The sequence below is a fragment of the Chaetodon trifascialis genome, chromosome 13, assembly GCF_039877785.1.
Source record: "Chaetodon trifascialis isolate fChaTrf1 chromosome 13, fChaTrf1.hap1, whole genome shotgun sequence".
NCBI classification, from domain to species: Eukaryota; Metazoa; Chordata; class Actinopteri; order Chaetodontiformes; family Chaetodontidae; genus Chaetodon; species Chaetodon trifascialis.
Genome location: NC_092068.1, coordinates 16922560 through 16934814, shown reverse-complemented (window position 1 = coordinate 16934814; position 12255 = coordinate 16922560). Strand labels below are relative to the sequence as shown.

At 41.9% G+C, this 12255-nt stretch overlaps 1 protein-coding gene across 2 annotated transcripts in view; it reads right to left on the bottom strand.

Moving 5' to 3' along the window:
- Nucleotides 1-11686, bottom strand: part of LOC139340921 (protocadherin-15-like) — a 189849-nt gene extending 178163 nt beyond the window's left edge. For both annotated transcript variants that reach the window (XR_011602971.1, XM_070977057.1), the window contains exon 1: nt 11379-11686. The gene's annotated coding sequence lies outside the window, so the exon portion shown is untranslated. The remainder of the gene's footprint in view (nt 1-11378) is intronic.
- Nucleotides 11687-12255: the final 569 nt, after the last annotated feature.

Here is a 12255-nt window from a genome sequence, read left to right as displayed (position 1 = left end):
CCTGTAGCAAGGAAAGTGTTTATCCTCACATATGGAGAAGAAAATTCACTTATTTCACTCAACCAAAAAGTCATTTTCTCTATTGAATGTTCTACCACTCACTGGTGAGGTAATGGGCCTTGACCATGTGCATTTACACACTGCCGTCAACTAAGACTGTCATAGCCCACATGCAGCTAATTCCTCATCTTGCAGAGTGTGAAACAAGATGCTGAGGCACTGACATCAGGACGTTTGGGGAGGCTCTTTACGCAAAAGGTTAAGGATTTCTGCTAAGCAGAGCAAAGTGCAGAAAAAAAAGACAACTTTTTTTTTCAATTTAATTGAGCCTCTCACATTAACTTCAAAGCAACAGAGAAGTAATTCCCACTCTTTGCTGGTGTTCATTTTCCCAAGCTAAAACCTTGTCCTCTTCATTAAAAGCCCATTCCTCCTCATCCCCTTGAGCCTGTCATGTTCAAACAGTGTTCTCAGCTCCTTCCTAGGCTGGATTAATGAAATATTTGATATAAAATGTCAAAATAAGGGAAAAGCAGCGTGGACTAGGGACCACGGTGATTATCGCTAGGAGAGAGAAAAATATAATGAGGTAGAGTATTTTTTCCCTTCATTTCCTTCAACTGCAGCCTACGCTATACTGTGGTGCTTAAAACACTTTTACCAAGAAGAAAATTTGCAGCTTCTGTCAGAATCACAATTAGCAAAAACAGGAAACAAATCTTCCCCTGAGGCTGAAATTCCTCGATGCCCTGAGAGATTTCTCGCAAAAGACACCAAATGGATACCAAGAAAAAACTCAGTGGTGGGTGTCAGTCTCAGATGTTACCTTGAGCAGTACATTGATGTCCTGTTCCCATCAAAGCAGCCAGGTTAGAATTTCTCTCTCAAGATTGTTTTGTCCAATTTTATACAACTCTTTGTCACTTTTCATGTGCGCAGACAAGGGCAACACTAAGAATGGCCTCCAGGAGAGAAGACATGGAAAGAATTCACCGACATCCCGATATTTTAATTTGATATCACGCCCCACTCTCTCTACAATAGCTGGCTTTTCACTCCACCTTTGAGTTGCTAGAAACTCTACTGCCTACAGACCTTGTCAGACCACCAATAGTACGAACTAATTCTTTTCAAGCATACCCCAACCTTAATGTTCAATGCTTCAACAGATACTTGCTGGCAGGCTGATAGAGATAGCAGTATTTGCATCATTCAGTACTATTGAACTATGCACCGCACATGTTACAACACTGCTGCATTGCAGGTCTGTGTTATTGCTTTAGACCTGAGCTACCTTTGTGGTGACACAACACCACTACAGGCGATCATTGCCTGTCAGAAAACTGCAACTCACTGGTCAAATTTCTCATATCGAAGGGCAACAGTCTGTTTTTCTTCTATGCGTTGTTTGTCAATTTGTTAGCAAGAGACACATCTGTCCTGCAGACACCAACCTTCCTCTCCCGGGAATAAGTATCTAATTACATGTTCCCCTTTCAGTGGCTGCCTGTATGTACGATAGCCTTTTCAAGCTGAAAGGCCTGTAATGGACGCTCATTATTCAGTGCAATGACATGTACTATGGTATTTTAGTCAAGCTCTTCAGCAAGTGTCTAGCATTATAGAGAGGGAGGTTAATTAGGTGAAGGTGCTCCTAATTGACTGGCTGGACTACTCATGACTCTCTCACTTCCCTGTCAACACTCCACGAGTGGGTTCAAGAATCTCTGTGAGGCAATGAAACAACTGGGCAGAAATCCCTCAGTTCAGGTATAGACACAGTCTATAGCCTTGTGTCGAGTACTTGTAGTACTATTTCAATGAAAAATGTCAATATTAGTCATATGTAGTCACAGTCAATGAATGGCAGTGAGTCACGAGTGGTGTGAAGAGCAAGCACAGAGCAACATGAAGAAAGTCGCATTTCCTACCAAGCATCCTGGGCTTGGTTGACGTTTAAAAGGTCACAATTATCCTTTGCTTTATTGTGTCTGTAACAGTCATTGCTGACGTACAAAAGGCACTCAACCTGACACACATGGACACATGGCACATTACTAAACGCACACCCTTTTAGTCAGAACGAATGAATGAAATTGTTCAAGGCTCTCAGCGATTTGCTTGAAACCTGATCGTTAATTGCCTGAACCTGAACAACAACTTCACCTCAAAGGATTACAGGAACACAATTTTCCTCAGTTGGAAAAAGTGCAGTACCAAATATGCATTCACATGACTGAACTGCACTCAAAATGACAGCAGTAAGCTTGCGCTGTGGGGTCTGCTCATTGTAGAGCAACTAATGGAGGATGAGTGTTACAAATGAGACTGCATTGGTTTTGATCAAGTCAAGCTCTACTTCATCTGACCTGATTATCAGCAGACATCAACACAATGATGTCCCCTTCTTCTGATGAATGGGTTTACTTTTTTAGGCCAAATCAGTCACAAGTATGCTTTGATTAATATTCAATCTAAGATTTTTGCTTCACAACTGTGAGAAGGCCTTGTTGACAAAATGCCACAGAAGAAAAGTTTTGGAAAGGACAGATAAAGTTAAAGCTCTCCAGAAAGCAATGTGACAGAAGCATTATGCCAGAATAAAAAAGCAAAGCAAAACTGCTCCTGAATCAATAGTCTATATCACATGGACCCTACGGGGTGACAGTGAATGGGCCTCCAAATGGGCTCTGCCACCTGGAATGAGGAGGCTTTATTTATTCTCACCTGAAAGCAAATTTAAGGCACTTTTAAAGCAACACCAGATTTCAGGCTCATGCTTCATCTTTTTCATGCGTTAAATCTCGATCTGGTACATATAGAACTTTTGCTCTTGTTGAAGGACACTGGCTGCTGTGATGAACCTGTTTCTTCTACCTGTCCCACCTTTACACCGGCAGCTAAATTGCCAGGTAATACCCATGTGGACAAAGGAGTGACATTCAGTGTCTTGGAAGCCAAGATACAGCTCATGTGGCTAAGATGAGGCGCAATTTTCACAATATAATGCACGAGGGGTTTAGTTCTGTTTATTTTTGTGTACCTTCAATCAAAGTGCTAAAAATCATGTGATGTTTCAGTCCTAATGTTTAATGAGGATAAACTTAAAAAAGCATGTGCTCAGAAGTCCTTCTCTGCATGCAGCTAACAGCTGGATATTGTTTTCATGCTGAGGCATAGACTGAGCCCCTCCAGCTATATGATCTTTTGAGACCATCTTCTTCTCTCCAGAAAAAACAACAACACTGGTCGCTTCTTCAAATAGCTTAAAACAATATTTATATTCCGCGCCAAAGCACTGAGGAGTAAGTTTTCTTTTTGCCAAGAATGGTCTGACAGCCTGTGCTCACATCTAATAGGTTTTGACCAAGTACATGTACAACAACCACTGCATGAATATTCACTCTCTGTTCTCCAGTCGGGTGCCATTAAACCACAGCAGAGGAAGAGGGTGCAGCAACATGACACAATTAAAAGAGGACCCGTCAAAACTCAAAGGGTGGAAAACAATGTGAAAAATAATAGGGAATTATGGCATTTATGTTTGTTTCATGCACTCATTTGAGGAACACAGATCAAGTGTGAACCCACCATGACATCACAGATTAAACTCCCCTTTTGAAGCTTCTGAAACGAGTTTGGCTTTATGGTCGCCGCCATCTTGCTCTTTTAGAGGCAGAAGTGGTCATATTTGGATGAGATGGTACTCGCCTCACTACTTACGCCACATGCTTCATGCACGTCATGCTTCATTCAAGTCAGTCAATGCAGAACTCACTCGTTATGTGATGTTAGTGAATATGATGAAAAACTGGATGGGTCTTTCTGATGTTACACTTGGTTCACTCCATAAGATATGACATACTACGTGGACATGCATCCTTGGACCCCCTCCTTCCAAACTTTGGACACTTTAGCTTTATTACCATGTCTATGCTGAGGATCCGCAACTTCTCATTTCACTATCCTCTGATCACATGAATCCCATAAACCTCCTGATGAAATTCATACTCCCAAAGAGAAGAACAGCATGTCCTGCTGATTGTAGACTTAAACCAACAATATGCTCTCTTAAAAGCAATCTACAGACCCTGCTAGTATTCTCTATATAAACCATAAAGCCACCACAAGGCCAGAAATTACTCCCTCAGCTACTTTTTACCTTAAATGGAGGTTTATGGCTACAAATGTGATTATTTTCAGCTAACTGCACTTGCACATCATGTGGTGAGAATAATATCCCACAGCTTTAGGTTATCTATGACTTAAAGCATAATCAGTGAAATGTCACCCTGGAATCACACATCGTTCTCCCACAACCTGCGATTGCCTCAGAGCTCTGTGGCATTGTGTGCATCTCACTATTTTTAGGCTTCAAATAGATATTCAAGGAGAGCTGTGTGTGTGTGTGTGCGTCCGTCTGTTTGAGTGTGTGTTCAAGAGAGAGAGTGAGACAGCTCGAGAATTGGAGATGTTTTATTGGTAGGGTGGGGGGGTGGATCGTAAATTCTTAAGCCTTCATCCCTCTGAGACTAAAATGCTTCACAGGCCTCAGCAGGTTGCCTTGTGTTTTGACGTTGCTTTTAATTTGTCTGATTGCCAAGAGCATAACCTATATGTCTGGAATTGTTCAGAATTCAGAATGCAAAAACTGATAGATTACAGTTCAAGCATCATTATGCTGAGGGTGCTTCTCCTGGCAAGGCTGTCGAGTGCACAGCTCCAGTGTCAGTGCAGGGCTTGTCAGCTTGTGAATTCACTGAGTACATCCTTGAGTTTACAAGAATCTAAACTGAATGACCAGTGCAAAATAACAGCACCAGATGTAGCAGTGCAGTGTTGTCTGCCAGTGCCTTTTTTTACATATTGCAACTGGTGATGCCAAAGGTGGGCATCTTTTTAAATGTCTACATATGGTGGATTTAATTTAAAGGTGCTCTAGCCGATATTTTCATAAAAACAACAGGTCAAATGACTGTTTGCAATGGGAAAGGGGCTGCCCATAATGACGAACAGCTCTCAAGAGTTTTATGTGTCTTTGTCTTGGTTTTACAAGATGTTCTGATTCACTCCTATCAGCCTAATTTTAAGCTGCAGCAGGGAACTCAATGTAAACTACCTGACAGGCACCAAATGTTACAAAAACAAAATTAGCAACTGGCTGGTAAACATAGAGTAGTATTTAGCAGCTCAGTAGTTGGTGGGGACCAAAACAGAGCAAAAATAGAGTGGAAATTTGCATTTGCCATCAGGTGGTCAGAAACACGATCCAAATGAATTCTATTGCTCCATGTCTGCTGGATGTGTAAATAAGCCACTGTAAGGCAGTACAGTACATCATTTCCATGTTCACAGCTCAGTATACTGCCCACAAGCATCAAATGAAATTATGTGCCTCTACAGCTACATTTCGAATATGACAACATGTGTTTGGCCAATCCTGTGAAGCACACACAGAAGCAAGGTCACAGAGGAGAGGATCCATGCAATCCTCTTTGATGGTAAAGTTACAGAACATACACCATAACCTGCAGCAGCAGCCACATATAAATACTCTTGCTGAAGTGTGAAATTAAAAACATGGTCACAATGTTATCTGTCCACACTTACAAATGGTGCAGCCAACGCTTAGCCAAGCTATTTCATAGTATGGTAATCCACATCTTTCCTCTCTATTTGCTTTTAGGACAGCAGTATTTATTTGGAGCTGGGGCAAATATTAATTTATGTTAATAGAATTTCAATCAGCAAATATATGGACACTTGCCAAACTTCCTCACATATTATAGATGAAAAAAATCTGCATATCTGCTTTTCTCAGTTTCCCCTCAGAACTTGAGCTGTCAGTGGTTCCTTGAGCAAAAATTTGAAATGATGATAAATTCCTTCCAAGGGCTGCTGCTAAAGGGAGATGACTTTTAATGTTAAATTACTGATGCACCGGTTGGATCCTGCTCATTATATGGACTTTAACTGAGGGGCAAGTAAGCCACTAATAGCTTTCAGCATCTATCTAATTATTGATTCAAAGGGCAAAGGCACAAATATCAACAGCATGATAACTGCACAATTTTAGCTTTTACAGCTGCTGCAAGTTGGCATTGTAGTTTGATTCTGTTGTTTAAATGAGAAATTCAATACAGAGGAAACCCTATTACACAGCCTCCTTGTTCATGTGATGACAGTTTCATATAGAGGAAAAGGTTACACATTGAAACAAATCCTGGTAGTATGAGTGGGTGACATGGTACTTTGTTATCAAATGTTTAATTGTAATGTCTTTTCTGTTGTGACTGTATTTGTCTGACAGTTGCCACAGACATAGAAAATTTCCAAAAAGGACAGCTAACCAACCAACACATGGCATACACTCATGCACATCGGGGAGCTAATCACTGATTATATTTTTGCTATGAAAAAAGCAAAAGGCGTGTGTCTTTTTTTAACAACATTTGATTGACAGGTTATTGGTTGTGATCTAGGGCTGTAAATGAATATTCTAAATTCAAATGTGTATCAATTTGTATCAAAATCCCGATATTCAGTTGGGAAAACTGATATGCTATTGTGAAAAAAAAAAGCAGCACTGCCGCAGCAGCTGCTCTGAATGCACTAAACTTTGAATTAAGTGTGTTTTATGATGATAAAATTACTGTTTCTGGTGTATTTGGCAAGAATGATATCTTGGCTGTCTCCAGTTAAACAAAAAAGGATCTCACTCATTAAAAAATCTCTGTTGGGATCCTTTCAATAATGTTGTCAGTCACTTCGAATAATAATCTGAGTCTGTCAGGGGAAAAACAAACACTTTTAGTGGACGTACACTGAGCGTGAGCAAACGCACGGAGGGATAACATCGCAGCCCATTGCGAGGCTGCTGGCTTCAGTACTCTCGCTAAAAAAACTTCAAAAACTGCTGTTTCCATTTGTCACTTGGACACAAAAACATTGACTTACTGTTTTGAGACTTATTTCTCATTATTTTCAGTTTTTAGGATGTATGAAGCTTCTGACTGCACACTGTGGATTTAAACTTCCATTCATCGAAACAACGTATTTCAACGTTGCTAGAACATCTAGGAAGGACGTCCATCTGACGGCCAGGTAATTTCCTGGATGTCACCACAACTTGTCAAGTAAAAAAGGCCTTCTCATCGGTCATTCAACGTCTGAATGTTTGCTGGGTTATGTCCACACAAACCTGCTGCCCAGTGGGAAGCAGCTAGTATGGACTCCATTTGGGACTTAACAGGAGCATGAAAGCACAGGAGCTGAGGACAGATTGCCCTTCAGCACTCTGTTAGGTTCTCCTGTGGATTATTTGATTGTGCTCTCCACTACAATAAAGTCTTTATGTTAGCCAAATCTAAGAAAAAAAATGTGATCCAACATATTTGTAATCACATCATTTCATTAACCTGCTCCCAAGCACAAACTGTTCTTATCTGAGATAAAGGGAGCAGCCGGAAAAAGGAAGGAGCTAGTCATTGTGTTTGCGAGTGAAAAGAACGCAGAGATAAAGCAGAGGGAAAGCACAGAATAGATCTGCAGCGCGTCCACATGCACGCGTGATTCTTATTCATATCAAGTTCCCTTTCCATTCATTTTGAGACCAGTGGTGTTGCCACATGGAGATAACTTATATGAAATCATCTCCTCCCTTCATGCTTCAGTGGGGGGCTGGACACAGATTCCTGCTACAGCTGCTGGCCATGACGGTTAGTCAAGCTGTACTAAGACCTAATGCAGCTACAAGCTTTTGGCTGTAAATTTATAACACCTCAAGACGGAGCTGATGAAATGTTGTATTCTCAATCTGAAGGTCACAGCAGCCCATGGGGCCTTCCAAAATGAGGGGGGAAAAAAAGCTTGAACTTTACGAGCTGTTTTGACAGATTTATTTCCATTTTAATATTATTCTATATTAAAGATATTATAAATCTATAATGTAACGACTATAATCAATTAACTGATGTATATTGTAAAAATGGTTCAGGCAAATCAATATATCACGGTAAGAGCTACAATACCGTTTAAAAGTCTGGAATCGTCTCTCGATTCAGAGCAGTGAGATGGCTCAGAGGACTACTCTGTATTTCTGAATGGTCTTTCATGCTTTCAGAATGTATAAAGTCCTCTTTACAAATACGTGTTACTTTGAATGAAGGGTTTGACAAAAAAAGAAGAGTTTTGTACAACAGTTCAACCAGACTGACAACTGAAAGGGCAGAAAGAGACAAAGATACCTTTGAGCAGCAGCTAAATAAGAAATCACCTGCCACACCAGCCACTGATCAATCACTAGTCAAAGCTTGGCATCAAAAACTCTGCATGTTTGAAATGGAACAGGTTCCCGTTTCAGTGTCAAGTGCACGATAAAGGCTTTAGCAAGTATTATTAACTGGTAGGTTGCTCCATGACTCTTACTCTTAAAACTTCAAAAACATAAATAGAGGGGTAGCCTTGTGTTACTATTGTTGGAAATGGATCACAGACTATCAGCTGCATACTTGCTATGGATTGACAAATCACTGTTTAAACCTCCTCCATCTAACCACTGAGCAGGCTGCAGAGGGCCCAGCGAAAAACAGGTTCCCAAAATATTTAGAGCCCAATTACGACGTTGTGGCTGTGTAATGAAATAGGGTCACTTATGCTTTTCTGGACAGAAAAACAAATTAGAGGGTATTGGGGGGGGGGGGGGGGGGGGGGGCATCCTCCCCTGACAAAAATGGAAGTTTAAGTCATTCAACTCTTCTTCTTGTGGGACTAAAACTATTTCAGATGTAAGTAATACATTTAATACATTTTTGTGTGTGAATTCTACTTTTCAAATTCATGTTAAAATAGCCATTATTCAAAGAAAGAGAAGCATCAATGTGACAGGTGAGTCTGAACCTCTGAAGGGAAATATACTGTATCTAAGCCCTTAACGCTGTAACTCTGACTTTCACGGGAAGTGGCAGCATATTTGGAAGGTGCGATACATAAAAAGTGCAAAGAAATAATCAGTGCAGAGAGAGTGCAATCGTACTGCTGCAGCCACTTGTAAACTTTTGCACTTCAGTCTCAGCTTCTCACTCTTCAAAAGTTACCCTTATTTGTTCGCCTCCTCAGAAGATTTTCTTTGTTACTCCCTCTTTGGTGCTCTTTTTTTGCTGATCTCCTTTTCTCTCTTTCCAAAAAAAGAAAAAAGAAAAGAAACAAAGGAGGAGAAAAGAGCCTTGATCATCTCTACCTGACACAGAGCACAGGCAGCCATTAGTGCTTGCTACGTTTCTGTGCGTGACTCCTCTCTGTTACTTCTTTATTTCCCAAAGCAACAGAGGATCTGTCTCTCTCACCGGCCGTGGACAGAATACTGCAGAGCATTGCAATTTCACACCCTCGCGACAGATAAATCTTTCTGCTTGGCTGGCCGTGAATCTTTGAGGGCTGAGTGGCCACACAGTGTGGCACTGTTGCACCTGACGTTAGAGAGGCTGCACCCTTTGAAACTCGGGATGCACCTGCGTTGCTCGGGAAATCCCTTTTTATTTTTATGTCACGGTGGAGGGCCATGGAGAAACAAGTCAGGAGTTAAATATGCGCCTAGTTACAATTCTACAATGAGAAAGTGAATTCAATTAGCGAACAAAGACAAACTGACCACATTAGTTTGGGCTTGTAGTGAGATGTGTGTCATGAAACATCATACTTGATGTTTTTGCATCTTTTGGATTTACGCCATCTCCACGCAACTCTCACACAATATGCACACACATACAAGCTTACTGCCAGGATACATCTTTAACCTTCAATGAATGAACCTTTACTTTCTGTCCAGACTAGCTTTCAACCCTCTTCCATACCCCTCAATCATCAGATGCTATCCCACTGAGCAGGCCATGACAATGGGCTGCCTATGGAGCAGAACACAGGCGGAATATCAATGGAGTCTGGCCGGCCTGAGCGACGCTACTCTTCATCTCTCATTTCCCAAATGTGAGCTTCTGGAAGGAACTGACCCAACCCTGGACTGATGAAGACATCCTATAGCAATGCTTTTTACACATTCCTCGCACACCTCTCTGGCACCACCCAACCCTGTAGCTGCTGAGAACTGTAGGACACGTGCTAAAATAACATAGAGGAGAAAGATCACATCCATCAAGAACTGGATGAAAAGATCATGTGTTGATTTTCTGTGAGCAGCACTAAGCACATACTACAATATCAATATACTTCACCTCACTCTCGAGTAAGATATGTGTCACGTTCAGGAAATAAGTGTGCTCGACAGCCCTCACAGGAATGTGAAAACCGAAACTTGACAAAACGTGGTTGTGGTTTAAGTCAAACTTCACTGAATGGAGCAGTGTCCCCCAGAATGCAGAGGCAGACTGTCGCAGAAGGGGTGTCTTTGTTCAATACAAGACTAAAAAAACTACAGTGGCTCCTGTGCTCATATACTTGGCACACAGCTGCTTTCTTGATCTTGCTTGGACAGACAGAATGCAGTCAAGTCATTGCATTATGATGCTGTGCAACGAAGTCAGCTCTCTGTGCTCTCGGTTGTTTGGTCAGAATCATATCTACTCTACTTCATCAACAAGTCTATTTTAAAGTATTTTCAAAGGCCTTGCTGCATTTTTAGCCAACTACGAATTGTGAATTGTTTAGCCGATGCAGGGACAGTCTGTGAGCATGATGAAATGCTCATTTTCTTTACAGAGCAGAGCGTGCTCTTCATTGTTTCATTCATTTTGTTGATTCCCAAAACAACAGCCTGTCTCATCTGCAGCAACTGTTATGACAACAAATATGTCTCTTTTGGCTCCTGGCGTGGGGAGACCTAAAAATGATGGCACTGTCCTACACTATCCAAATCACATGTGTTCCTTAAATAGTGGCACTGCGAGGGAAGGCAAATCATTTTCGATGCCCTGATCAGAGTAGCTACAGCAGCTTTGGTCATGACCAGACACGTAGTAACGTAGACCAAACCACGAATCGCTGAACTATTGATCGTCTCTGAATTGATGCACATCCTGCGAATTACATTTCCCTTCATGCGTATGGAGCGTTGTTTCCTCAGAGCGCTTGAGTAGGCTGTCGTGTCAGGCGTGTGAAACAGCGTGCATGGGTTCCTGATCAAACGTGCAAAACGAGGAATAAGCCTACACCAACGTTACGTCTGTCAAATACATGCAGTTTTCGATTAAATGATGCAAAAGAATCGCGATGGCACCTGCGCGTAACAGGATCCACGAAGAATGTGATGTTCCGCACAGCCACACTGCTATGTGTTCTTAGTAGATTTAGTTGTCAGACAAAACTTCATACAATGTAATTAACAGTCTAAAAATAACGATAACAATCGGGAATTATTTCCTTACCTCACAGGCACACCCGTTGTATCCCAAGTGCACCAAAGGTCATTGCGCAAATATTCAGAGGACAAGATGTAGGAGTGATGAGAAGTAGGTTAGACGGCACAATACCTAATCCTGTTCTTAGTGTCCTTCAGACGTCGTCAACCCTCTAATCTTCAAAGCGAGATGGGTCGGAGCCTCTCGGGCGCTCAGAGACTCCGTTTATAATCTCACCACTGCCAGTTCTATGCGTGTGGCTCACTTTCTCTTGCGCAGCCGGTCAAAGTTGTCCGTGCTCATTTCACTAATGCAGGCGAGCCTGCACAAAAATATGAGCGTTTTCCAACGACACAGAAGAGGTCGGCTCGGTCTTCAACGAGGGTGCCTGTTTACCATTCCTGACAGGTGGCAAGTCCAACCACCCGCTGAAAAGATTCACACATCATCTAGCGGGATGTGGAGACGGTCGGAGCCATAAAGCGATCCTCCGGGCAGATTAACCCATTAGTTGTGTTGATTCCCCCCAGTTCCACGTTTCTTGCGCTATGGCGCCACCCAAAGTTGTGCTGGGGAGTTTGAGTCGCACAGCAGGGATTCCCGAACGTCTTCATGTCCAGCTCACAGTAACCAGATTTAGGCGAATTGATACGATTTGGATCTGGAGACGCACGTTCAGACATTTCTGTTGCGTTATGTCATTAGGTGAAGGATCTGGCATCCGATTTCGTTCACATATTGTTATTCTGTTCACAGCATCAAATGAATTAAACATCACCGGAGTGGAACTAATCCAAAGCCCTCTAGAGCCCCAATGAACGTCCTCAGTACAGCTGGATAATGTTGTGAACTTAAGGGCCAAATGAAAAGAACATATCAGCCCGTGCGTTTCAACTACAGCCTT